General features: G+C 38.1%; 1 long non-coding RNA gene and 1 pseudogene across 1 annotated transcript; one reads left to right on the plus strand and one right to left on the minus strand.

Annotated features, from left to right (window-relative positions):
* Window positions 1–6589: 6589 nt before the first annotated feature.
* LOC115417653 (guanine nucleotide-binding protein G(q) subunit alpha-like) overlaps window positions 6590–27703 on the plus strand; it is a 59646-nt pseudogene continuing 38532 nt past the window's right edge.
* On the minus strand, window positions 11454–24593 carry LOC115417655 (uncharacterized). The gene is made up of 3 exons (XR_003935182.1): window positions 24454–24593; window positions 23792–23796; window positions 11454–11467 (listed from the first exon to the last, which is right to left on the minus strand). It is a non-coding gene; the product is annotated as an uncharacterized LOC115417655 (long non-coding RNA).

The following is a 27703-nucleotide window of genomic DNA, read 5'->3' on the forward strand; positions in this document are numbered from 1 at the left end:
TTATTAAACACTGTCTTATTGTGAAATGTCCCCTGTGGAAGTCCACCTCCCCTGTCTCAGTCTGATTTGACAGCAGTATTAGAGTGTGAGCTGTGCTGAGGATAAAGTTTCGCTGCTGGTTTCTACTGCAGCAGATGCTTCCTCTGATTCATGTTTTTAGTTTGGAGTGCAGAAGCACAGTGAACTCCTGAATTTACAGGCCTTAAGAAAGTTTTGAAAGGAAGTAATTAATGCACCATTAGAAATATGTCATATCAAAAACTTTGAGTTTGGGGAAAAAAATAAATAAAGTGGAGTGTTTTGCAAAAACATTTTCACCTTTAGTTAACGGTTTTAAGGTCTCTAAATTAGGCTGTAAAAACTGATCTGACATTACACTCAAAATCTATATAAAATAAACAACTATATTCTGATTCGATGTGCTATCATAAATAAATACAGTGTAGTTTCTGTAAACCACTTGCTGAATTGCCCAAAATACCTTCCAGGTCTCTGTGTTCATTGTCCATAACAGCAGGTTATGAAGCACCTGCTAGAGTGTACACTCCTACACTTCGGCTGCTATTTGGATGTCAATCTTTTGTCTCAGCCGGTAGAACCGGTTCGTCTGGGCTTTCATGCTCTCAGATATTGAGATCACCTGAGCTCCACATTGCCATGGGAACAAGGTGAGGTGAAAGAGCAAGAGGTGTGTGTGTCTGTGTGTACAGTATGAGTATGTGGAGGGGTCTGGAAAGTCATAATGGTTGAAATAATTGAGTTTAAAATAATTTAAGAAGAGGTGCACAGATCTTATTAGATAGCTGTAACATGCAGAACACATCATGTACTTAATATGTGTACAGGTGAACAATGTTTGTTTTTTTCTTATTGTATTGAAGTTGTGTATGATGGATGATTTATGGATGATTGAGATAATTTTACAGCAAGACAAGTCACATGAATCTCACTGGGGACACACACACCAAAGGATAACTGATGCTTTTGTTGCCTTTGTGTTTGGTTCATAGGTGTGGTCATCTAAACATTTTTATGGGAATCACAATGTCCATTATATGGAGATTTTCATTAATAGATTCCCTGTTTTCAATTCCTCTTTCATGGATAAAGATTAAATTTAGAGTCTTTGTAATTTCATTTTCTTTTTTCTTTTTTTTCAAGGTCAAAGACATAATAAAAATAGCAAAATAAAATGGAAAGACTCAAAGAGCTGTGGGGGAAACTATATAGTAAGTGGGTGTGGGCTGACAGTAACAGGAATGTATCTACAGTACCTCATCCCAATCACTGACGGGAAGGAAGGCATTCATGCCCTGCTTTCTACTGGATGAAGGAAGTCCTCAGACTCACACTGCTGTACTCTGCATAATTACATAACAAAAGATGTAGAGTTCTCCCAGATCAACTGATGCCAAAACCCTTACAACCAGGTCTGGAGCAAAAAAAGATGAGCGGGAAAAAAAAAAAGCAGTGGAGGGAGGAGACTTTGTCCCCGACTGCAGCGGCTGCTGTGGGAAACCAAAGATGATCAATGATTAATCTGAAAACAATCATGAGACACTGTAATGTACTGGAGATGATGGAGCACCGGAGCTGACGTCCATTCATGCATTAGGACGTTTGACGGTGAATAAACAAGGCCACAGTGACAACAAGTTTTATTTTGGGGAAATCACTTAGAAATAAAACAAATAAGATAAAGTTTGGAGTGAAGATTTCAGGGTTGTATAGTAACAACGTAATAATACTACACTACTGTACTCAAGTAATATTTGGGAGTATTTTTTATTCTATTTACTTTCACTTTTATGTCACTACATTTCCTAATTCAATTGAATACTTCTACTCTCATACATTTTTAACCCATAAAGACCCAAACAGCCAGTGGCATCCAAAAGCATCTACTGATGTAAAATGTTTAATACCTGTTGATCCACTAATCCTATCAATACATGTAAATAACTGAGGTAAAATACAGCTTCTCAGCATTGAATCATCATCAGATATGACCCATTTGGACATTCAGAGGCTCCATAGTGAACATGGAGACACCGTCAACTTCTACTACATTGTTTCACCAGTAAAACCCATGGAGTTGGACAAGTGACAGTGGATGGACACACTTGTTTTATATTGCACTATTGATATCTTTGTTGAAAAAGTCATTTTTTTTCCTTCAGTTTTCTCTGTTTCTGAAATAATAATCCTCAAATGTAGTCTGAGCTTTTATGAAGATCTACATGATCAGCAAAATAAATTTAGAAACATACCTGATTTTCACTGAAAAATGCAAGATGCAAAGGATAATATTTTATAAAATGGTGATAAATCACTCAGAAAAGTTTAAATAGAGAGAAAGACTAACTTGAGAACTGCCACCAAAGTAGCACTGGGTCTTTTTTGGGTTAATGCACAGTATTGTTACTCATTACAAAAATCAATTAAAGAATACAATAAAGACTGCAACAAAGTCAGGAAGATGATTTGTCATTGTGTCTAATCGCTTAATGCACAAGTGGTCCACAGTCAACCTGTCGGTGATCTGTTGATGACAGGGAGAGTTGAATGAAGCTATGGCAAAAAACAGGTTGGTAATATGTAAATTGTTTAGACTTTGGATGACTTGTTTACGAAGTGTAATGTAGGCCCCCCTTTTTTTTTTTTTCAAAATTCTGACATTCTAATCCCAGCAGTAGCCCACTCCTGTTTAGGTTTTTGAAACCTTGTTTTTGAAGTATGTGATGTAGGCGTCATTTTAAATATTTGGACTGCTTGTCTACTACTTTACCATGTTTTAAAATCCTGGATAAACTTTATAATATTCAAAATTCTGACTGCCTTTGGTTGTTATTAACATTTACTTGTACTTTTGCTTTCATTACTTTAATATATTTAATTGTAGATTACTTCATATACTTAAATACAGTAAATACTAGATATTTAAAGACTTTAACTTGAGGAGCATTTCAGCTGATGACTTGAAATTCTACCAAAGTCATTTTTGGTAGGGTACCTGTACTTCTACTCAAGTATGACTTTCCAGTACTTTATACAACACTGGAAGTGTCCGCTGAAATCAATTTAAAACAAAATCCAGGTGGATGCTGCTTTATGATAAAACTCCTTATGTGTTCCACCATATGCACTGTTTTGGTTCTGCCTTGAATAACTGATCTACTACAACTGTTAACAGTCTCACAATGACAAATAAAGACAAAAATCACTCTCTATAATGAACAATTAAACACATAGACACGTGTGTTAACGCTGCAGATTAACTTTATATTTCGATAAGGGGTTGCTGATGTAAATATACGCTGATCTCATTGGTTGTAATGGAAAAATGGAAAATTCACCTCATATTCAATCAATTCAAACTTTATTCAAACAACCGAGTGGATGCACAAATAATGTGTGGTTAGCTTGCATGTGTAAAAGTGTACGACAGTCCTGCTTGTTAATGTTTAGACAAATGAAGCCAGCACATGTATGAGTTTATGAATTATACATGACTCTTGTTTTTAAAAAGCTTATTTTCTGATCAAAATATCATCTACTCAGGCTGATATAGCTTGAGCTTAGCTGCTGAAGAAAAAACAGACTGGCTGGTGTTTTCTCTTCCTGGACCAGGACCAAATGCAGCTCTATTTTGGGCCGGTTAAAGCCTCTATAAGATGCTGTTCTCTGACTCATCCCAGTGACACATAAAACTGTAGATCAGATATCTCAGAAGTGCCTCATATGTGGGAACACGATACAATACAAACAACTGACTGGCACAAATGAGCAGTAAAACTAAAAAATGAACATAAAAGTGTCAGTGGTGTGTCGGGTCCCTGCAGACGGACACAACAACTCCAGTGCTCTTTGGCATTGGCTCTACAGCCTGTGACCTCTGCTGTAGGGATACATACCACTCTGACAAAGCACATGTCCTCATTTGGTGTTTTGATGATGGTAGTGGAAAGGGGGAAAAAAAAACCTGTAGGTGCACAAACCAGGTTGAGATCTGGTGACTGTGAAAGCCATCTATAACATGATTCACATCATTGTCTGTGAGTTTGTGTCCCTGTGGACCCAGTCCTGTCAGGTTTCTCAGCCTTCTCTTGGTTTGACTTTGTTTTCTTCCAGTTTTACATGAACACACACACACACACACACACCTACACACACACACACACACACACACACACACACACACACCTACACACACACACACACACACACACACACACACCTACACACACACACACACACACACACACACACACACACACACACACACACACACACAGCTGATGAACTGATTGATTTGGATTTCCTAATAATGAGATCAAAATGCTTCTAAAAAACTGGTACATTAATAATTGGAACTGCCAACATTAGGAATGTTTAGTCCTGTCTATGTTGTATTTTTTAATATGTCTGAGTGTAATGTGTATTCTAACATGTTTGTTTGTTTGTTTGTTTTACTTAATATGTATGTGTAATTAATTGTACATTTTTGTACTGGAACACTCATCTCGTGCTCTTCTGTGTTTTGGTATTTTCAATTCAAGTTCTTTAAAATTGCATGTTTATAACCTTGTGTTACCTTTTAGGGCAACATTTACAGTAATGTGATGCATTTTGATCTCCATATTCAATGTCTCCTTTGAACAGGCTTGAGATGTGTGAAATGTTTGAGACAAGTGACACTGAATTCATGCCATTTTGATAAAATAAGTGTGAGCATGATTCTGTATTTTGTCTTTTTTGTGCATAATCACTTCAACTTCTGATTTAATATGGAAGCTAGTAAGTGAAAAAAAACCCAAATATGTTTGTCATAGGTGCAGGCTTGTGGCATGAGTCACAGTCCATGCTGACAAGTCAGGTTGAAATCTCCTGAGTCACACTACAGGATTTTCCTGGTCATACTATGCATACCTTCTACAACTGAACAATATCTTGTGTTCTTCAGTCATTTGGGTTACATTTTGAGTCCTAACATATAGCTCAAAAGTGTCAACTTCAAAAGATACAAAGTGCATTAACTCACTTTAAACCTCTTGCTCTATTTCCAGTATAAATGACTATAAAGTGAGTTGAAGTAACTTGACTGCTGGAGCCACACATATTACACAATGGTCTACCCCACATTTCAAAACTATTAATACAACTGTAATGTGTCACATCTCAAGGCATTTGGCATTTTTACATTATAAAAAACACTTTTAGTACAAGTTAAACAAATAAAATACTATGAGGAATACAGAAAAATCGGTTTTACATTTTACCAGCTCCTCTTGCAATTTTGCAATATGTCCACAAGGTGTCACTTGGTTCAACAAAAACTGTATGAGTCATCTCTCATGAGATTTTTGACAGGGAGTAATGACGAGGATGTTGCTCTCAATATAAAAGTTGTTGCAAAGCTTGCGGATAAACTTTAAACTTTACTTACATTATTTTATGTATTAATTCTGTTATTTTCCTGCAGTCCCTTCATCATTGTCATTCTCCTCTGAGAAAAGATAAATAGGAGGGTCTTTGTTGTTGAAGGGTAAATGAAAGATGAACACTAGGACACGTTTATATTAAATAATATCCCAGATTGAGAGGCTTTCATTGGCTTGAGGAAAATGTTTTAATTTGGAATCAGATGGGACACTCTAAACACCCATTAGACATAAAATAAATAAATAAATAAATAAATACTGAAATATAAACTTTCTTTAACTGTAGTCCCTCCACAAGTACTTAAACAGAACATACCACCAGACAATATGGTTCTGAATCCCATTTGGCAAATATCTACACAAGAGTCAGTTTACTGCAGTCATATGTTTATACAATAGGAGGGCTACAGTGCTGATTAAAAAAAAAAAAAATACTGGTGGTCTAATGAAAATGACCCTGAAAAATACTCCCAGGATGATACAAACTGGAGGCAGACTGATTTTAACCAAAGTCTGACATTTTTAAAGCGTTTAGTTTCACTTGATATAGATTACACTGTACAAATATTTCTTTGACTTGATCCTGTAGTATGTGTGTCAAGTTACAAAGTAAATATGTACCTTTCTCTGTTGTTGATACCTGGTTGCTAAAAACACAAGGCACCTTCCTTGTCCTCTCATCTGTAACAAAAAGAAGAATGCCATTTCAAATATTGACAGTATCTAAGGCACTCTCTGTGTTTGTTAATGTTTTCTGTTTGGTTGAAACCTTTGAATATTGTACTTTATTTTTGATCATTTGGTAACATTTTTGGAACAAATCAGGCACTGTGTTGTAGAAAAAATAATGCCTTTTAGAGGACCTCCTATGGATATTCATGTATACACTATTCTGATCAGTAAAAATGGAAATATATGCTGCTGTTTGACAGATGGGCGTTGCCTGTCCAGTCAAATGTCAGTTGCTGTCGCCGACACGCCTCCAAAAGGAAGACTTTCTCTCAAGCAAACTTGGAATGTTATCCATTCACATAAGTCCCGCCTTAAACACCCACATGCTCTTGTTTCATTGGCTCTGTCTCTATCAATCAATCCTATCCCAAGCGACGTCAGCGTCAGCGCCACACCGGGGCTAAGGAGTGGGTGACGAGGAGCGATCACCACCACCAGGAAAAAATACCAGGAGCGATAAAATGCACGGACTACAGGGGTCCATTTGACTGTCAGTAAGACGTTTTTCCATTTTGAGGAATCGATACTGGCGAGGGCTTCTGGAGAACACTAGCTTTGTACCATGGAGGTCCTCTGTCAAGCTGGGTTTTGTGGTTTTTAGCCTTTTGGCTGCAATTCCAGGGATGTCTAGCTGAGCTAACCTAGCTAGCTAACAATTAGCCTGCCTATTTAGCTCTCCTGGTCACTGGGCGATTTGGTTGCAAGAGGATATCTGCACTGTACGGTATTGCAACGCGGTTATTCCTTTTGGATCGCAGACAGGTTTAACAATCGTCGAGTGCTTGAAGCAGGGAGGTGGTCTTCTGTTCGCCCAGTAGATGGACACTTTGACGGGCGCTCATTGTCACTGCGCGGGCGTACAGTGTTAGATTCAGGGCGGCTAAGCCTGTACTCGGCCGGGCGACCAGCAGAGGGATCGTACAAATGTGGCAGCGGCAGTCTGTAGTGTCCCACTGTCTCTGGGACCGAAGTTGGTAGTTTTAAAATTAAAACACGGATTCGGCGACATTGAAGCTGACAGACTAATCAGATACGTGGGAAAAGTGTTGGCACAGATAACATTATCAACTTGTCATCACGTTAGCAGCGTTTAGCTTACAAGCTAGTGAGAGTGTTACCCAAACTAGTTTAAACTCCTCACAAAATGGCTATGTGCACATTCACTAATTATTTGTAAAAATTTCCGACATGTTGCAGTGCAAATACTCTGAGATCAGCTGTCAGTCCTTGTAGCCTGAGGATTTACTCAAATGACAAATATTTGACTCTTGACACCAGTTTTACAATCAACAAAAGGCCAGATTCTGCACCAAGCAGCACGGATATAGCGTGTTTGGATATAGCTTTGTGGAACGGGACTGATACTTGGTGTAAGGTGTAGCACGGCGCCCCTTGTCAGACGGGCTTTTCAGCTCATGCGGTGATGACTTTAGACTCCATGATGGCTTGTTGCCTGAGTGAGGAGGCGAAGGAGTCCAAACGAATCAACGCTGAGATCGAGAAACAACTCCGGAGAGACAAGAGAGATGCGAGAAGGGAGCTGAAGCTGCTTCTGCTTGGTAAGCCTGCATACTGTTTTCATTATACTGTTTTATTAGTTGCGTTTAATTTGTACTTTACAGTGCTGTTTATAAGTTTTTGCTTTAAATGTATTGTAGAGATTGGAAATGCAAATAATCTGTTTCCTCAATTGCACATGTTACATTCACCTGGAACCACAGAATTTGTATGTGATGTGATATGCAAATGAAAGTCACTGTGCTTTAGAGGGTTTTTTTTTTTTTCTTTTCTAACGGTACAGAGTAAGAGAGGAGTGCAGATCCACCATTGGCCTTGGCATATATAAGTGAAAACATTGCCATGGGTCTGTACCAGGTTCCTTTTCCTTTCTAAAATATTTCCATCCTCTACATCTACTGTTGACTTCAAAAACTGTCTTGGTATTTATTGTCAGGTTAATAACTTACAGTGGAGATGTCTGCTAAGATACCTGTCATTTGTCAATATTTAACACTTAGCTTAGGCCTGTTTGGCATCTTCAACTGACATCTCACAACACGACTTTGTTAAAACTATAAATTGCTTTCATACTGAATATATACACAAATAGCTTGACTTCCAAGTGGCATAGCAATTGTAATTATTTTAAAAAACATTTTTGAACTCTATATGCATATCCTCTTACTTAAAATAATCTGCATTTATTTGTGGTGTTTTTTTGTTAATATCCCTCTTGTAGGCCTCTTCCACATCACTGAATTGGGAGCACACTTTTAGTAATTCTTTTTTTAAGAGTGTTGGCTTTAATTAAGTCGGTTACATGAGAGACAGCGTTCTCTTGGTATCTGGTCTAGAAAAGGCCTTCACTATGGCAGCTCTCTGTGGGAAATGACTGTCCTCAGGAGAGTAGGTTCAGGCTGTGCAATCAGACTAATTTTATTGTTGTAATGTTGACTAGTAGAGCCAGTGGACTTTTTGATGTACTGTTATATCGATTTCTGAGGAAGAAGGGTCTTATATCGTCTGTTCTCCTCAAGTCAGTGTTTAGTGTTTCTAATAGAGCGTCGGGCAGGGATTCAGTGGGATGTTAGAAGACACAATTGTGCAACTCTGGTTCGTAGAGTCACAGGTGACAGAGTTCAGACTGTCTGGCCTTTATGATGCTGTCACTGTAATATTAGCAGAAGGATTATTAGTAAGGGGACTGGTTGAAACCCATTTAGCATAGAATACCATCATAATATGTCTTAGGTAAGCATATTTAGAAAACTCTAGGCACTAAAACATTATTGAATAGATGTTAGTGGAACAACACCGTGTCTGGTGGAGGGGCATGACAAGCCCTACATTAGTGTGTGTGATTAGAGGTTTGTCAGACTACATGCACACTAAAACCTTTTCATTTGAAAACAGTCTCTGTCCAGTCTAGTTTCAGTATAATCGGTGAATATTCTAACATGTCCTAAATCTATATCACATGATCAAGGGAACTGATAGCGCTTCTCGACACAGGAAATGTCACAAATTGCTCTAATAACAACTTGCCTGCTGTGACTTTACTCCGTAGTATTATGATATGTAGCAGAATTTAATTTTGTGACAGATGCCAACAGACAACAAGGAAAGAACTGTCTATAATTCAGTACCTATGTTGAATTAACAGCTGGTAGTCAAGAGCATGGTCTAGTTTTCTTCAGGACAGGATCACATAAAAGGGTCACTGTGAATCAGGGAAGGATACTTTTGCTGCTGATGGTATCAGCTCAACTAGCTGACTTGACTCCATTTGGCTCTGTTTTAGAACCAGCACATTTCATTTCCACTGCAGGTATAGTAACTCCTCATCATGGCAGATTTCCCACTAGCATGGTTTGGCTAACTAAACTGTCCAGTGCTGCAACATGGTACATATGGATGGAATTCTGGCTCGACCAATTTGTGATATACATGGTTTTATGTCATGTTTGTAACCTCATGGGACATGGTACTTCAAATAATACCTGATGATACCTGCGATCTAAATTGTAAAAGTGGATTCTGTGTGTGTGTGTGTGCGTGCGTCTTGGGCATCACACAAAATCCAGAAAGAGCTGACTGCTGCAGTTTGTCATACATATGTATTTTTGGTCAAGGAAGAGACTACCAAAAATGACAAGTTCATAGGGCAAAAATTTTGGGAGATATTAATAGTTTTGGAATACACTAGCCTTACAATCACATTGCTATGCCCAGAATCATGTGAATACTTTGGAGGTGACTGCTCGACAAATGCGGTACAGCATGCGTGAATACACAACCAATATCCATGCTGGGGGACCGGGATGTTACCCCTCAGGGTTGGGATGCTGATTTTAAAAACACCCCCCCCTCCCTTTTCGCATCCCACCCTTAGTATCGACAATGATGAAGTCCAGGATCTAGAACCGGTAGTTCCCCATGGGTCAACGTGCTAGTTGTGTCATGAAGACACAACAAAGGCCCTGGTAGGATGAGCTGAGCTGATGCCTTCAGTAGAAAAGCAGCAGTTACTAGTGTGATCAAATAAGGCAGCGAATGTGGCCTCTGCATTGTTTCTTATAGCCTCAGTGTGTATCTGTCCACATCACAATAGAAATAATGGTTAACTTAAAGAAAATGATGTATTAACAGGGACTCACAAATTAGAATGAAGACCTGCCATGGTAATAGTTAGTTACACTAACCAGTGGGATCAACTAACAGAAAAGGAGGAAACATAAGTCATAATATTATGGAATGAGAGGAAGAGTGGATCATTAGGCAGTGTGATTGTGCAGTGGTTAGCACTTTTGCCTCATAGCAAGAAGGGTCCCAGTTGGACAGGGGCCTTTCTGTGCAGAGTCTGCATGTTTGACATGTACCATGTAGCCTTCCTCTGTGTCCTCTGGTTTCCCCCACTATCAAAAACTTGTATGCTAGGTTAATTCTCCTATCAGTGCCCTTAACAGAAGTGCTGGCATAGATCTGGAGTTGGTCCCCAGGTGCTTCCATTGATCGTGTCTGTTTACTAGGATGAGCTAAATGCAGAGGTTGAATTTTCATACAGAGACAACTTTTTTTTTTTTTTACTTTGGAGGTATAAGTTCTCTAAGGTATAAGTATTCTTTGATCTATGCTCTTATTTAACTAAAATTAAACTGCTTTGGTTTTTGATATCTTTATATTATGATATCATGATGCCTCTGTATGACTGAGCAGACTAAATAATATTGATATTTTGCTTCATGTGCAGAAGAAAAGTCTTACATATGTCCTTGTGGTTGGCAACACACAATAGACAGTTCTTGGTCTGCTGGAGATTTTCCAAAAATCCTTGGAAATACAAAAGTGAAAGAAATGGATAGGGCATATTATAATTTAGTCATTTTGTTTCCTGCTCACAAATTAGATGCAGAGATCTCATTCACTGAAACAAGACCTCAGTATTCTCAAATCCCACTTTTCTGATGACATTTTCAAAGTTTGTTTAAGTTTGCTGTGGGAGTCGCTGTCACATTATTTAAACTTGTGTGAAAAGGATCTATGTACACTCTAGCTGCAGTTTGAGTTATGTGCAGTCTGGTTGTCTCACTTCACTTGGAACCTATTATGGTCCTGTTTGATCCTTTTTATAGAGCTTCTCTCTTGGTTTAGCTTTTTATGAGGTTTTTGGCTGCTTTTATCAAACCATGAAATTTTGGAATCTTAAATGAATGGATCAATGTGTTGCATTGATGGAAGGCTGACAATTACTTCATTTACTTAATCTGCTATCTGTTCATACCACATTATCAAAGCTCAATGTTCAACAAAGTTTCAACTATTAGTTATGGCAGCAGCAAACATTTTAGTGCCACAACAAGGAACAGACTCACACAGCGAATGTATGATAGCAGAACTGGTGTTAAGTATTTAATGAACTCTAAAGTTTAGGATGTTTGTTGAATCTTTTTCAAGAACAGCTTTCCTATCTCTTGATGACAGTGTACTACTATAAACTGCTTTAAAACTCCTTTAAATTTACTGGATGCATGTAGTATAGTGCTGAATGACTTGATCTAAACATATGATGATCATTTTTGGTAGAATTCCAGCCCACAACCTGGATCACAATTTTTCTTAGCTCTTATAAAATGTAAGCTTATCGCAGCCACTAAAAACATAACATACTGTGCACTTTTAATACCCCTCGGCCAAATATAGTGTAAGATTCTGTTGAAAGTTACTGCCCTATAATTTAGATTAGATTGTCTTTGTGTAAAACGTATTATATACATGTTTATATTTGAAAGTACTCAGATATTAGGCTATAAATGTACAAGGCTATTTGATCTTGAAAAAGTAGGTCAGGGTCACCTATTTTCAATAGGCTTCTGCTCCATGCCAAGATGCATCCACAGTATAAATTTTGTGCAGATATCTCAATGCATTCTTTAGATAATGCAATTATGTCGTTGAATGGACAGACAGACAAAACGATTACAGTACCTCATCGGCCAGAAGTTGGCCGAGGGGTAACACCTTCCACCCAATTATTCTTTAGGCTAAAGGGGTTGTCATACTATCAAACTTTGAGTTTTTGCACCATTTTGGACTGATATTATTCTCATATTCTTACAATAGTTAGAAGAAATCCAAAACAAATCTGGTCATTGGTTAACATTTGTCGACATTTTCCTAACTGCACATACCTATATCTTTGGCAGCTTCAGATTTTTCATTATTAGCTCAACGTTACCATAGTCATTTGTTTGATTGTTTTGTTTTGTTTTTTTTTTCTTTTCACCTTTACTTTGGTAAAGCATCTGCATGTCAGTTCAGAGGAGTTACTCTAGTTGTTAGTCTACACAGAAGTTGGCATTTCTTCAGTTATTACTATATAGTTTTAGTGTTTTTGTGGGTGTATATCTATTATTAGTTTTTTTTCTTTTTGTGCTAACAGATACTGACAAACCAGTACAAACAGACAGGGATATATAAGCTAGCAGCACTAATGCTACCAACAACTCATAATGCAAACTGTCTGTGAAATACATTAATTACACTGGTACTCAGACCATTTAACATGAACATTAACTGAATTGGAAAGTTGTTACAGCTCTGTTTGTTTGTTTAATGACACAATCTGTTCAACTTCTTGAACAGGCGCTAAGGTGACAAATTAAGGTCAGTCCTAATGTAGTGGGTTTTCATAGATCTTTCTTTTTAAAGTTTGTTTTGCAGTATGTTAGGTGGTTTTGAATGATGTTTTAAGTGAACACATTTATTTTGGTTTTTAAGCAGCAGCAGTCTTTGATAGTCGCTGCTCTTGCAAAGTATAGTTGCAGGCTGAAGAAACTCAGGGCCGGAGGAGTGCTTTGCTGCCTGTTCAGTAGCTAATGAAAGTCACAAGTAATTAAATGTGGACTTCTTGATCTCAGGGAGCAGCACTAACAGCAGTTTGTGAGCTTGCATTAGTTAAATGAACATGTTTCTTGCTTTGATAACTATTTGCTAAATAAAATGGTGTCACACAGCTATGGTAGATGCACAATCTAATGATTTATCTTATGAGTTATGTGTGTCTGTTAGTACCAGATAGTTATCAGTAACAGGACTCTACAAACTCTCTTATCAAATAATATATTTAAGCACTCATAGGTTTTACTTGAAATCATGACATAGTACCTACTTCTCTACATCCCTTTTTGAAACAAGTCTAAACAAACAAAAAACTAAGCATCTTGTACGTGTAAAACAAAGTTGGCGAAATTGAAGACTGATGCTGCATAACCTCCAGTATGGATCCACCGTTGACTGTCACAGCAAGGCATTTTGGGAATCGTGTATACAGTACCTCTGCCTGTCTTAAATGTGTTAAATGTTAGCGTAGTTAGATGAAGCAATGACTGGAAACTGTGCTGTTCTAATGCAACCAGTTGATATTCCGGAAAGTTACAGCTCCCACCTTATAATCCCTGATAAATGTCATTGTTTGTCTTTAAATTTCTGCTTTGTACGGACAAGACAGGAGACATACAATTACTGAGCTTTAGAGGTACTAGTGTGCTGATTTGCTATTTGACAGACTCAGGTTATTTTCTTTCCCTCTGTTTCTCATCTTTGTGCTCATCTATAACAATCAGTGACTAGCTTTAGCTCTATCTGACTACTGTATATTATTCTCTGCAAGAAAATGAATGAGGGTATTCTCCAAAAAGCAAAAATATTCCTTTAGACACGTTCTAACTAGTGTATGCCAGATTAATCTTTGAAGGTGATTGATCAGTTACACTATGTATGAATTTAGTGCTGTTTAATGAGGACAGCTCATCATAATGTCATCTAATCAGCAAACTGAAGTTCTTCCATATTGCTCAGTCGGAATCAGATAGATATATCTAACTCATTTTTTTATATTTTGACACATTTTTAAGCCTGTGTCTCCAGAATTTTTAAAGTAAAACCAATGGTACAACATATCCCTGTAAGGTACCTTATGAGACGCACAACATGTGAATGAATGATAAGTGTCAATTATTGTATATTGATTACTTTAAGAAAAGCACACATACCTGAGTGATGTACTACAGTGTAGAGCAGTGTCCTGTTCATTTATGATGCCCCCCCCACACACACACACACACACTTTTCTTGAAAAGTTAAGTTATCTCCTTAGATGTTGATGGGGTTTTGTAAAGAAGTTGGAAGAAATTAGGATGTCAGTAGTCGTACCGTGAACTGTGTATTGAGAATTTTTAAATACATTGTGTAGTGAATTCAATAAATATAACAATAATATTACATGTGGTCTCAGAAACCTCCAACTAAATCTATAATTTAGTACTTTAGTACGACTATTGTTGAATCTTAAACCACTTTTACACAGAGGTCCCGGAAAAAAGGTGACATGGTGATCCTGCCTTTTTTCCACCATTGACCAAATTCCACAGCCAAGTCAAAGGAGTAACAGAGGTGAGACAGGCTAGACTTATACACAGCAGACCTGCGTTCTGGAATCAAAGGAGCGGTGACACAGTGCTGGGTATAGTGTGACTTGTGCTTTGGAAATACCCCGAGCACAGCAGTGTTGGTAACCTCTCCAGAGTTGACCCGTCTTTCACCATTCCACAAATGTTAGCATGAATAGAGTCCTCCGCCTGAAGTGACAACATCTCACGGATCTTGGCATTTCCCCAGTTCGACATCTTTCTGGTTGCGGTGATATGTTTGTTTACTGTACAAGGCCTGCACTCATTTTTAAATCCCTCCAGCACGGGGATCGCACACGCAATACATCATCAAAATGTCACACCTTGGTTGCGGAACGAGAGGTGTTCCTTTTACATAACGTTCTGGAATCATGATTCCACCTTTATCACGGCTCTGTTACTACCTCCAGAGGCGTTACATAGCCGTGACAGAGGTGGGACCAAATGATCCACCATTTTGTTTACACAAACGTTTTACAATAAAGGTGAAATATTCCCGGGACAGAAGTGCTGTGGAAAAGGGGCTTTAGTCTTTCACAAATTGTGCCGTATAAAAATACTCATACTGTACTTTTGCTTCATTAACTACACAGAAGCAAGTGTTAACAGTTATTTTAGAGCCTATGCTGTTCCTAAAGAAGAGAGTAGACTGTGCACCTGAATGAACTAAGGCCCCAGATTGCACAGGATATTTACCTGAAGCTGAAATTGAAATGGAAGTCAGGATACTGTATATATACACATCGAATGAGCACACACTTCATCTGTCAATATGCATGCCGCTCAAACAGGTCGGTAGTATCTGGGTTAATGAGTGTTTGCTTTTTGGCAACACCCAAGGATGTCTCATGCATGAGGCCTACCTACGCCTATTATGGTTTCTCTTCGAAAGTCTCACAGTAAGCCAAGCAGATAAGTCCTGCGTTAGCCATATTTATTTGGATCCCTGTTAGCCGCTGCCAGGGTAACGGCAGGCATGGCAGGGTTTTGTAGAAATAACAAAACTGCAGACGGTAGAGACAAACAACCCACACATCCACACAAGATAAAATGCCCCAAAAGAGATTTAAGAGAGGGTGTTTGTACAGTATCATCATGGGTGATTACAGGGCTGCCCTGTGGTATCCCAACTTCCCTCCTAGGCACAATAGCACTGCTGAAGGCAGAGTTGGCAGATGCCTTCCTCTATCCTTCCTCCCACAACTGAACGTCTAACAGCTCTGACTGACTGTCAGCCAAGGTTGATAATGCTAATCATCACCCACGTGAGCTTATTTCCCTGAAAACTCAAAAAATTTCAGGAGTCATGCAGACTGACCTGATGCTGTGGTGACTGTGATAACGAATAAGTCTGTATCAAGGATGTTTACACAGAAGTTGCATGCAATATAAATGTATTGTCTTTTGCATTTTATAATTGTGTAAGAACAGATCAAACTCCTTCAGCTTGTAAGCCTTTGTACACCTCTGCTATCAGAGGGTTATCAGATCCATTTTCAGTGTGTTAGTGTTCATCCTGATCATTTAGGCTTTTCTTTGACCTTACTTTTTTTGACATGTTTGCCTTGTCGAGAGGAAACAGTCCCACATTTTATTGGGTATGGTATCTGTTGATGTGGGTATCATGTTAGACTGTTTTAAAACTACCAGCATTGACCTGTTGGTTTTCTGATGTAAATTTTACATGAAAACAGTGACGTATCAAATCAAATCATGAAGATAATCAAACAAGGTAAGAAGTAAAACTGTGTTAGCATATTTAGACATGTGTAAAACTAAAGCAATGTGACAAATGTAAAAGAAGGTGCTTTCCTGCATTTTACAAATATGTCCACAGTACCATACTATTTGTGGGAGGTTTTTGTGGGGTTCTGTACTGCTCAGATTGGGATGGGAAGATTGGGAAATCACAGGATCAATTTTAGTAGTAATAATCTGTTAATTAAAGCCAATTTCCAAATTGACTTATGCAAACAGGCTTTTGTTCTTATGTTATTATGAGGATATAGCAAATATAAAAGTGGCCTCCATCAGCAACTTGTGCCGTCATTGTCGCAGTGGTAAATGCAACTTGTTTTGCCTGTGAATTATGATTAACATAGTGTTTTATCTGTAAAAACACATACAGAACTGCTAGTATCTTAATGAGCTGCACCAATATCACAAAATTACCATATGTCTGTGAGCTGGTCCATTCTAGACTCTGATATAAAGTATGATTTACACAGATGCTTTAGAGCAGGGGTGTCAAATTCATTTTAGTTCAGTTCAGGGGCCACATACAGCCAATATGATGTCAAATGGGCCGGAACAGTAAAATAATAAAGAAAAAAGTACAATTACTTTTTGACAATTTTTACATCTACAAAGTTTCCTTAGAAATCTGAATAACCTGAACACCGTGAAATGCCTTAAGAAAAATAAGTGCAATTTTAACAATATTATGCCTCACTTTGTTATTTACACATGTGCAGTACAATTTATGATTATAGTGGATCTACAAAAGCACAAAGCATGTAGTAACAGGCAGAATATTGTTAAAATTACACTTCTCTTAAGACATTTCAGGTCGTTCGGGTTATTCATATTTTTTGTGAAAGGATAATTTGTAAATGTCAACATTTTCATGTAATTTTACTTTTTTCACTCTAAAACAAAGAGAAACATTTGTAGTTGTCATTATTTATAGGTTATTATGTTATTATTTTACCTATTTTGATCCACTTGAGATCATATTGGTCTGTATGTGGAACCTGAACTAACCATTGATTGTTAATATGTTTAATTTCTGCATTTCACAAATTTATCCCACAGGCCATATGTTTGACGCCTGTGCTTTAGACTAAAGCGACATTAGAGCACAAAAACATAGTTTGACTGTAAGTGGCCTGCATTTTCTAAAAGTGAGAATTTTTTTTTTTTTTTTTAGATCGTTGATGATCATACCACCTAAAAAGTCACCATATGATCTAGGGTTGGACACTGTATCAAATTCATTCACTTACTAGAGGTTTGCTTTTTAAAAATTGTGAAAAATGCACACATTACAAAATCAAGATTATCACTGTGGACAGCTTTCTTCAAAAAGTCAACATGCAACCTGCGTGAGTATTTTGAATCTTTTTTGTCTCTGTTCATTTGTCATTTTTTATCCAGTTTCATACTAATGTTCAATCCAGACTTCCATCGTAGCAACAAACTAATTTAAAATGAATTTGACTGTCCAGGGGCGCAGAGTGAACCCTCATATTATGATTGGGGAAACACTAAGGATGTCGACGTAGAGATAAGAATTCACAATTAAAATAACTACATTTTGTGTATTTTACCTGGATTTTTTTCCCTCTGAGAGTTAAAGACTTTATCGTCAGCTGTTTTTAAGTTTTTAAGACATACCCCAGTTCTGGTCTAAAGTATCAGCCGCAATGAATCCTTCAGATGTTTAGGCTTTTAACCGACATAAATCATGTCAGTCATCTGTGAATTTGGCGTTCTGTTAGAGTACAGCTGGTGCTTCTGTCAAATTCCTCCTGACCAAAGGGAGCTGGCATTTTGACATCTGAAGTATTTTGTCTAATTTTCATGGCTGTCTGATATCTGATATTTACTGACTGTACCTGCTGTCATGGAGCTTCATTTGTTTCCTGATGTGAGAGGACTGGCTTGCTCACTTTAAATATGGTTCTAACCCATACCTGTTCTGTGTCAGAGCTTTAATATCAAATGATGCACCAGACGAACTGGGATTGATGTCAGCCTCAGTCCTGAATGTTGGATGAATTATGGAGTTTCACAGGGAGGAATGAAGGAAAGATGTGTGGGTGTCGGTAGTTCTGCCCCGTTTGTCTGATGGATCTGTTGCTTGAGTAAACTGATGTTGACACACCCAGAGTTTCGGCAGTTATGTTGCAGTCAGACCTGTGAAAGATGCCCAGGCTTTGTCTGGGCTCCACCTGTTTAACTAGTTATACATGTAGTACATCCTGACTGCTCATTCTTATTTCATTCTGAATGTGTTGTGTGTGTGTGTGTGTGTGTGTGTGTGTGTGTGTGTGTGTGTGTGTGTGTCTGTGTGTGTGTGTCTGTGTGTCTGTGTGTATGTAATATAAGCAAGTAAATATGTAAATCCAGATGTTTTTTTTTCTCAATTCAGACATACAAACCAGTATTAAAATCTGCAGGAAACTTCAATAAAAAGTTGTGACTGAAGATTTTAACCTCTCCACTCAATGTCACTGAATCCAAAACACCATCACACTCACACTGGACCTTTAAAATGCAGCCCTTTGTGATTTTAGAATTGCAGTTGGCTGGCAGAGTTACAGACAGAGCTAATTTATTAAATTCCCCAGTGGTTTGTACAGTTTCAGCTGATTTCAGACGCTAATGAAGTGATGTTAATCAATGACATGTATATTGAAATACACAAAAGTTGCTTGTTTTGTCCGATTTGGTGTCAAAAACCTAAATATGTACAATTTTCTGTTGCATTAGCAGCAGATGTTAGTTATGCCTATAGTAAACTGCCATTTTTTGCTCAATAAATTAACTGATTATCCAAATAGGTCCAGATTAATTTAGTTTTGATTGATTCATTACTTTAAAAAAAGCATGGCTATGTCTGTGTATAGACTACCTAAACAGAGAATAAAAGCCTCATGTTCTTCTCTATGTTTGCACAGCAACATATCAGTGATGGGTAAGCTCCCAAATATGTCTTGGATCTGAAAGAAGGAAACAAAGTTGACAGGTCTCAATTAGTTTACATGTGGGATTGTGAAGTGGCTAATTCTGCTCTTCAAGTACAACTAAGACTATATTTACACAATATAGGAACCAAAGTAGGTTAAAAAAAAAATAATAACAATAAATTGACATCAGAATTCTTTAAAAGGAAAAGGATGACTGCAATTTTCTCCAAATCTTTATCACTGCCCACCTCAAAATCAACACAGATCCACCTTTAATCCCTTTAACACACACATGTGCTCACACACGTATATGAAACATGATATTCTGTTGTAGATCAAGATGCAACACATGGATCAGCTAGAAAAATGGGGTGGTAGGCAGTGTCTTGTTTTGCATAATATACCAATATGCATTACAATTAAGTATGTAATGCAGCAAGTGATGTAAACAGGCACATTTTCAGATGACTTTCACTGTTCCATTATAAGGCTTAGGGCCAACACCACAGACATTTTAACTAGAGCTCGCTAATGAATTTTGATTAATAAAGTGTGTTTCACTTTGACAATCCCCCCCCATATGAACTGTTCACCCCCTATCCCCATCTGTGCGCTTCCTGTGTACCTCACAATTTCACTCTGCAGCCGTGCCTGGGTATTAATACTGTATATTAATTGTCGCTTACATTTTAAAGAATGATTTTCCAAACAATTTTTATGTCACTACTTATAAAATATAGACTCACATCTTTTCCCAAAAGTCTGCTCTCCCCAGCATAAAAACTACCACATCTACAACCTGTAGTTCCCCACAGGTCACATACTAGTTTAACAGAAGACTATTATACAGTAGCGGTGTAACGGTGCACTCGTTTGTACCGAACCGTTTCAGTTCGGGGCCTTTGAAACAATATGGAGGTGTACCGAATGAATATGTCACAGTAGAGATTGAAATCCAGTAGGATTCCTAATCCTACTAGGACAGATAGTAATTGTAGTTTGTCCTAGGACAAACTGAAATCCTACAAGACATTAGGATCTGAAGATTGGAATTCCAATCTGTCCTAGGAGAATTTGCAATCCTGCTAGGACAGATTGTAATTCTATTTGGAAGTGGGATCTGAAGATTGGAATTTCAGTCTGTCCTACGGCAAAAAATTTAAGAATTCTGTCAGGACAATCTCGAATTCTATTAGGAGAATGTCAGATTATATCAAAATGTATGGAAAATAGACTGAATCATTTCACAGCCAAAATTCCAGTCAATTTCAGCATAGGTAAGCATATAATTTCGCCATCACTATTCCAGCTGAATTATTTTCATATCTTAGATACAGTATATGTCCCTTAGGTTAATACACATTGTAACCAGGGTGCCAGCCGTTTGGTCCAACCTTATTCAATGGCCGTATGTACATGTCATTGGTATGTAAATGGACACATTTGCATAGGGCCATTATGAGTTAGTGACTCAATGGTGTCAACCAGTTTTGGATATTAAATGGTAAGCTGTTTAGAAGTTGCGCTCTTTCAATCTTGGCATGTTGACTAGAGATATTGCCTGTATACTGACATTACAGATAAAATCTCTGTACTTTAGTTTGTCCTAGGACAAACTAAAATTACTATCTGTCCTAGTAGGATTAGGAATCCTACTGGATTTCAATCTCTACTGTGACAAATACATGTAGCCTATGTGAAGAACGCAAACACTTGGGAAGCAGGGTGGACACAAGCAGAACCCATGTGCAGTGTTTCCTCTATATACTTTCAGCACCGGTGAATTCTCAGCACCACTGCAAAAAAAACCAAAACATGACAACAGAGAGTATAACAGAGGCACAGAGGCTGGGTCAGACGTTCAAAGCATAAGTTTCATTTTCGGTTTTGGTATGTTCTAGCTTTGTGGCACCAAAGAGTCCACGGGTTCCTTTATAGCAAAAAGGTTTTTATTTTTTAACTGAAGTTGGCAATAAGTGAACACGCTCCTCTTCTCCTTCACTGTGCCTCTGCTGCGGTGTTACTGCGAGGTCACGTTCACTGCACCTCAGGGAATATAGTGAGGCGTTCATAAACACTCAGTAAATTGCAGCGTTTGCCATAAACGAACATTGAACATCAAAAAATACAAAAATACATAACATATGGGGTGCCTGTTAATGCACAAATGACTGAACAATATTTTGTAGAAATGTCTTGTGTCCCACAGGTAGTTACAGAGCACACACCCCCACACGCCCCCCGTCACCATTCTCCTTCACTGTACTGAAAATGTATTGAAAATGTATCGAACCGAAGACACCTGTACTGAACCAAAATTTTTCTGTACTGTTCCACCCGTTATACAGTGTTTTAAACTTGGGTAAATTATCTTTGTGAGATAATCAAAGATGCAACTGTTGATCAACATGTCCACCATTATCTAATACAAGACTATCATATCCTGTGTATATCAATGTTCTTATTTCATATATTGGCCTATATATTGGGTATCAGCTTTTTTTTTTTTTGCCCCCAATATCAGCATCAGTCCCAAAAAGCCCATATCGGTTGGGTTCTAATTTTGACTACCTAAACTAAATCAGGGCATTAAAACTAACTAAATATCTATTCTTAGGTCTAATGGATGAGGACAGTCCCACATGGTCTTCTTTAGCACTGTATGTTTTTAAACATTTTTGGAAGATTATTACATCCTCTGGTTTTTCCAAACATTTCTACACAGATATTGCTATAATAATAATTGAAAATACTGTGAATTTTGCAAAACTGAAAAACATCAAAGTCTCCGCCCTTGTGCACAAATTTTCCACAAACTGGATGGTTGAAAGCCCTCTGAAACTCCTTTTCCATACTGTACAATAGCTGAGTGTATACATGAACTTGAAGTATCCTTATGTTAACCTAACCTGAAGTTCTTACTGTGTCATGCAGAAATATTGAAAATTTGCCTTTACTTATAATGGACCATATTCTGATGGCACATAACTTGGAAACGGTTACAGATATCAATATATTTACTATTGAGCACTGATAGGAAGTCATATATGGACTTTCATTTGGGTCCATGACCTTTGACCTTGATTGAGCTTGAAGGGTCCAACTCAAAGTCACTAATATGTACATTTCAACAGTCTTCTCTGAAACTACTGGTCACATTAATTTTTAAATTTAGAGAAAACTGGATTTTTAAAATTTTTGATGAATTTCTGAAAAAAAAAAAAAGTTGCTGGTACTTAAAATGGGCCATATTTTGATGGTTTATAACATGTAACTGGTGAGAGATATCAATATAGTTACTATTGAGCACTGATAGGAAGTCATATATGGACTTTTGTTGAATTAGTTGAGTTCTCCTCCAGTGAAAATACCACCCACTGCTATTGGGAGACTGACCTGCATCCACACCACAGGAGTCTAACAAAGAGGCAGAACCTGACAACCTCACAAATTCAACTTATTAATTCTTAGTAGAACATGCCAGTGAGATACAAGGCCATTGGTCCTATTTTTTATGAATCCACAAGTGTTGGCTGATATTAGACCTATTTGGGTATAAGTAAGGTGGCACACTTATTATACTGCTCATAGTTACAGAAAAATGTCAGTGATTTCGATGGTTTTCTGTCTACCTGTTGCCAGTTTCCCTCTTCTCTCTCTCCCCTGTGGTCTTGTCTCTGCTGTGTTTTAGCCACATATAACCAGTGGGTGGAGGATTGAGGGGGTGGAGGGGGATCCATCTTGTTACAGGGAACAGTGACATGAGAAATGAATGTGGGATTTTTTTTTTTTTTTATCTCTTTCACACACCACCTTCTAAAGCAAGCGGCAGTTTCCTGCTGTATCGATAACAGCTGTAGCATCTGCCAGTGGAGTTGACTGACGGAGTCACTGTTGCAGAGTCATGAAGTTCATCCACAGACGTAAACTAAGGCAAATGCTGAGTCAGTCCATTAGTCAGGGGTGTCAAACTCATTTTAGTTCAGGAGCCACATTCAGCCCAATATGATCTGAAGTGGGCCGGACCAGTGAAATAATAACAGTGAAAAAAGTACAATTACATAATGAAAATGTTTGCATTGACAAAGTTTCCTTAAAAATCTGAATAACATGAACAACCCAAAATGTCTTAAGAAAATAAGTGCAATTTTAACAATATTATGCATAAGTTTATCATTTACACATGTACATTAGAATGTACAGATCACAGTGAATCAATCTACAAATACACAAAACATTTAGTAATAGGCAAAATATTCTTAAAATTGCACTTTCTTCTCTTTAGATGTTTGAGGTTGTTCACATTTTTGGATAGTTGGTAAATGTAAACATTTTCATGTAATTTTAGCATTTTACATGAAAACAAAGAAAAATTTGCTCTTGCTATTATTTATAGGTTATCATGGTAGTATTTTACTGGTCTGACGCACATGAGATTGAATTGGTCTGTTTGTGGAACCTGAACTAAAATGATTTTGACAAAGTTGATTGTTAATAGCCCTGCGATGAACAGGCGACTTGTCCAGGGTGTACCCTGCCTTCGCCCCTATGTAGCTGGGATAGGCTCCAAGCGACCCCCGTGACCCTAGTGAGGATAAAGCGGGTTCAGAAAATGAATGAATGAATGATTGTTAATATCTTCAGTCTAAAGTCACCAAATTCATCTCATGGGTAATTTCATAAATAAGAAGTTTCTAAAACTCAAACTTGCATATTATTATTATTAGGGCTGGGAATCTCAAGGTACCTCATGATACTATACAATGTGATACAATATGCGATACATGGCTTATGATAACGATAATATCGCTATATGGCGGTACTGCGATTATCGATATACTGCTCTTAATAACCTATGATATATCCGTATGTTTATAGGGGTGAAACAAATACAAACAAAATTCATAGTTTATATTTTGCGGCATAATTTAACCAGAGTACAAACAGCAGTAGTGGAAAAACAATGACACTGTTTTAGTGTAACATAACTGGAAAAAGTTTTTTTTTAAGGTGTCTGATAAACAGTGACACTTTTTTAAGCTCTTTCAGAAACCGCATCTCGTTTTCTCAAGTTTGCATGTCCTTGTCCAGCTTTGTCCCATCCACACTAGAAAAAACAACTTGAGTCCACACTTTTGATTTAAACGATGCCGGTGCATCTTTCAGTTTAACTTCACTGCTCGAGTCCACCATATTAGCATTGTTTGTTTTTTCTTCTTCTGTGACTTTGGCCCAATTTTCAGCCATTCACACGAGGAACACCCCCTGGATGACATGTAAAAGGGTGACTCGACTCACTAAGGAGGAACAATGAAAGAAGCGGTCCGTGATTGTCGGAGTGGTGCAATTGAAACTGAGGGCGCTTTACTATTTAACTCCATCTCACCTATGGCTGAGTGTGGATCCAAGTTAATATTCCTAGAACGACCGGTTTCTGCAACCCACCTCAGAGAGCTTCCACCAACCACATGGTCCAGGCGGCCAATTCCTCCACACTGCAGGTTCCAGTTTGAGGCCAGGAGGACCTCCTCCAGAGGTATTTTCCCCACCCTTCCTCCGCGCCCTTCCCACACCAGAACCATCGTGAGCAAGATCGAGATGCCCCGTCTCCTCCAGGGGCCCGCGAGATGGAGCCAGCCACGCCTCGGCAATACCTGGGTCATGTACTCGCGGTCTTGCTCTGACAAATCCATCTTATCCAATATTAATCAATAACGCAAAATTAAAATAAAATCAATCCAAAATCGATCAAAACTGTTTTTTTTTTCTCAGCCCTAGTGTCAGATATTGTCAGGATACTCATTCAAAATCACTTTTTACATCTTTTTACCATATCACTCATCGCTACAATTAAATTAGCAAAAGCTCGGTTTTGTATTCTCTTTTGGAGAAATTTGGGAGCTTTCTATCCCAGCATGCCACTCAATTCCACTTCGCCCGCCTTTGTATATTTAACCTTTTTCACTTTTGTTTATTTGTCGGGAATTCTGCTGCATGAATGTTATTGAAACATCAGCTAAGTTTAAAAGAAGTCTCCTTTCCTGCTCCTGTTATTAATACTAGCAACATGAAGTAAAGTGTCTGCTTCCAGTCTGAATAATGTGCATGCTGTACTGAAGTGGACACAGCTTCCTGTTTGATGTACTGGAGGAGGTCTTTAAGGAATAATTTACTCCGAGTGCTTTTCTCCTCCAGAGTGTCAGACACCTGCTTTTCCTTCTTGCTTCCTTTTGTCCTTTCCCTGTCATTACTGAATGCCAAACTCTGCTTCACGTTATTACTCCTCATGTAAACTGGCGCTGAAGTGTCCGTTAATGCCTCTCATGTCCTGTGACCGTTGAAAAGGGTCTTTTTTTTTAACTATTTAACCCCTTTTTTCTAGTTCTTTTTAAGTTAATGGTTATTTAACTGTGTGACTAATACAGTGCCTCCAGCTTTGCCCTTCTAGGAATCTTGGCACACTAACTGGAAAGCGAGTTTTGAACATCCTAGTTTCTCAGCACTGATACATGCCCTTGTGTGCTTTGTGTATAGTGATCGTATGATAATATGATTAATCTGTATTTTTAACATCTTTTATGTTTGTCCTAATTACCAAGTGTGATTATGAGGGTAGGGCAGCATTTCCCACAGAGTCCCATTTTAAACTTTGCTCATAACTTTTTTTATTGAAGTCAAATTAACTGAAAAGATAAGATGAGAGACCATGTTTGCAACATCATTGTTGTTTGTGTGACATTAACTAAATATATTATTAAATTATTATGTTTCAGTATTGAAGTCTTCATAATTTTGCACAGACACAGTAACAGACAGCCACATTGTCTCTGTTACCATGGGAATTAATTTTCACTTCTGCTTGCGTGTGCTGTTTTATCAGTCTGCTTCATCTCATGGATTTATTATGCTCTGTCAGAATAGAAGTTTTGTTCTACAAAGTGACCAGTCCTGAAGTTATTTTTCATTTCATGAGAAAATGGACATTTGGTGTCAGAGCTGGTATGAAGAATCGGAGCAGATTCAAAGTAAGAACAGACCAGGTCCTGTCACCTGGGATGCCATTAAGGGGGTGGGGGGTAAACATGACAAATTCATGGGGCCCAGCATTTATGTGGGGCCCATAGCGCAGGGGAGGGGGTCCAGTGGATACAAGTTAGAAGTTGTGAAAATTTTGTGTAAGATCCGCTGTATAATAGAGGCATAGGAGTCGGACGGCAAGAGCATGTTAAGTTTCACTTTGATTTTACACCAGCGTATCCTGCGTTAGTTATGGACCACACCCCCACATATATAAAGAACCATCAAATGGAAAGGTGCTATTGAATTAAGAAATGTGGATGCAGTGTTTTTGTTTCTGAAATTAGAATGTCGGGATCTCTGTTGCTTTGATTCTTGACTTTTATTTTAATATGATATGTGAAATATGTGCACATGCATGTCATGGAACATACATGGTCCTACAATGGCCTGTAAAGTAACTTCACTTAAAAGAGAAAGTTTAAGTGCAGTAGCATAAACAGGGCTCAGGCCTGTAGAAAAAATATCGTAATATTCCATTATGATCAACCTTATGTAGTTATATAGTATATAACTCGATAATGCTGCAAGTTTGGGGAGTATCCTGATAAAGCAGAATAAAAAGAGCTCATTGGCTAAAGTTGAGAATGTTAACGTGACTAGTAGGGATGCACCGATACGAGTATTGGGCATTGGCTCCGATACTCAGTGTGTGTACTTATATTCATACTCGTGAAAGTAATCCGATATAAATGCACCGATACCACTTACGGCCGTGTGACATTCACAGTTTGGTGCAGCAGGTACGCAGCGGTGGAATAATGTGTGGAGAGTGTGGGGATTTTTCAAAATGAATGATGGTGATAAAAGTAACGCTGACTGCAAGTAACGTTAAAGACACAGAAATACGGACGCAGCATTCTGTCCGTCGTCTGCATACATTCCATCCATTTTCCAGGTGTTGGTGGATGCGTACCCAGACAGAGAATACCACTGGGAGTACAGAGCGGTGCGGACCGCCACCAGCGGAAGTGAAAACCAAACTCATCACTCATTTATCTTTTCCCTACCTGCTGAAGCTAAGCTTTTAAACCTTACTAGTGAAAACGTTGCAATATTGGTATCACATCAGTGTCATCTCTATCGTCTCCATGTTTGTTATTACTGACTTTCTTCTTCTTCTTCTCAAAAAATTTTACTCTTCCTCGTGGTATTTGTCCAGTATGGGTAATTCAGAGCGGCGCCCCCTGGTGGATTAATTGAGAAACGTTCATTCCAACACATTAAATGTCAGTAGCAGCACCTTGTTCCAGTCAGACTAATGACAACGACAATAAAGCACATTTACAAACGG

Source organism: Sphaeramia orbicularis, chromosome 4 (assembly GCF_902148855.1).
Source record: "Sphaeramia orbicularis chromosome 4, fSphaOr1.1, whole genome shotgun sequence".
Classification (NCBI taxonomy): Eukaryota; Metazoa; Chordata; class Actinopteri; order Kurtiformes; family Apogonidae; genus Sphaeramia; species Sphaeramia orbicularis.